This window comes from Furipterus horrens, unplaced genomic scaffold (assembly GCF_987537825.1).
Source record: "Furipterus horrens unplaced genomic scaffold, mFurHor1.1.pri manual_scaffold_6, whole genome shotgun sequence".
Taxonomy (NCBI): domain Eukaryota; kingdom Metazoa; phylum Chordata; class Mammalia; order Chiroptera; family Furipteridae; genus Furipterus; species Furipterus horrens.
In genome coordinates, this window is record NW_028327176.1 from 58,946,701 (window position 1) to 58,948,857 (window position 2,157).

The 2,157-nt window shown below is 34.4% G+C and overlaps 1 pseudogene; it reads right to left on the minus strand.

The window, feature by feature from the left end:
- Nucleotides 1–990: 990 nt before the first annotated feature.
- LOC150006293 (large ribosomal subunit protein uL6 pseudogene) lies at nucleotides 991–1,558 on the minus strand (annotated as a pseudogene).
- Between the last annotated feature and the right edge of the window lie 599 nt (nucleotides 1,559–2,157).

Consider the following 2,157-nt stretch of genomic DNA (forward strand, 5'->3'; position numbering starts at 1 on the left):
AAAAACCCCACAATACAGTGAGGTTGCTATAAGTGAACCACCATATAGAGAGGGACTGCTATATTTTTAAAAAAGCAAAATCAAGGCACAGGACTGGATAAGGAGGAAAGAGAGTGGGGATATGAATTTAGCAGAATTAAAATATATCCAGAGAGTAATTTTCTCATATGCTCCAGAAAAGGGGATGTCATGCTTACTCTAGATTTAGATTTGTGGTGTTTAGCTAGAAATGGCCAACGTAAAGCAAGGTGTTATCTCTGGAACTAACTAGTTTATTTTCCTCTGGTATGAAGATGAGTTTCAGGCATACTTTTGATGTAGGCTTTGAGAAGTAAGATCCATTCATCAAAGCTCTTTTCAACAGCAGTATATCCATTGAAAGATTTTCCAAAAAAAAAAAAAAAAAAATGAGGAGGAGAAGGAGAAAAGAAAAAGAAAAGAGGAAGTAGAAGAAGAGGAAAACAAGAAGGAGTAAGAGGAGGAAGAAGAGAAAAAAGATTTTACCCTTTGCAATAGCATGGATGGACATGGAGAACATTATGTTAAGAAATAAGCCAGGCAGAGAAAGACAAATACTATATGATTTCACTCATACATGAAATCTAATGAACAATAAGAACTAACAAGAAAAATAGAGACAGACTCATAGATATAGAGTAAGCTAACATCTCTGGTGGGGGTGGCAAGGAATGGTGAAGGGATGGAGTGAAAAGAAAAATGGACTCATGGACATGGGAAAGTGTGGTGATTGTGGGGTATGAAGTGGTGGAGGTGAGAGAAGGTATAAGATGGATAAATGGCAATAAAAATGTAATAAAATCTAAAACACACACACACACACACAAAGAATATTAAAACATTAGAAAACTAGTTTCCCCCAAATCAATATACAGTTTTTATTGCATGTTTAAAATTGCACAAATAAATGTGAGAAATTTTTCAGTATCTTGCTGCTTCTATAGCTGGATAACTTATATCTTATTCATCAGCCTACTGAATTGTCCCTTTTTCAGAAACATAGATACCATTCAAACATTTTCTGATATCCTTGTTTAACTGTTGTGCCTTGTTGAATCAGCGCAGCTGAATTTAATATACATTCAATGTCATTTTCTTCCAAAATCAACTCATCTTTCTGGGCCTGAGATACTGAATAAGCAATATGTGACCTCATCCAAATCCTACAGATGTATTTTTCATCCAATAAATTTCTGATTTTAAGAAGAGAACCATCATCCTGAATAACAACATTGATGGGGAAGTGAGCATATACAGACCTCATCTTGTAATGGGAGCCCAGTGTAACTAACACCCTTGATCATGTTCTGTTCATGACCACAAATGGTGTGAACGGTAGCCAGTTCCATTCTATTTCCTCACCATTTGTCAACCCAGAGCTTTTTCTTTTTCTTTCCAAGGAGACAAAGTTCTAAGTTGATGTGATTGAAGTCCCCCTGCCAGGTGCCTCTGGAGCCCTTCATAATAACTGGAGCTTCTTCAGAGTCATACAAACATTCTCTGGGATGTCAACAGCCTAATTGCTGAGAATTGTCTTCATCCTTACAGTAGAAGTGGCAAAGAAAGTGTGTCTTTTGTCATGATGTTTTTGTAGCCATAAGGGTCCTGTGTATGGCCAGACAACTTTAAATATGGGCTGATTCTACAGAAATGGAAACATTCTGGAAATTTATCAACTCCATATTTTTTCACCATCACTTATTAGAAAACATTTAATTCCTTGTGTAATTTCTTTGATATTTATTTATGTTCAACAAATCATCTTAAACTGACAATTTGATCTCAAACCCCAATGTTTGCTCAGTGTGAGGGAAATCTTTGTTTTCCCTAATTATCTGAGACCACACTTCAGGATCTTTGTGATATTGCTATGAACATCTCATAGAAACATTTTCCTGTGACTCAACGGATTCCAAAACATTGACTGTTTCAATAATACTTCTCAGTATATATATTTGCAAAATTCCTGAAATGATTTAGTAATATTAATTAAAGAGTATTTAATTTTATCTTAATCTTTAACCTAAGAACTCACATTTGAAGTATTTATGTCACAGAAATAGATATAGTTCTATGGTAGGATTGAACTGCAAAAATATTTATCATTATCTTCATTAAAATAATAAAATTAAGAATATT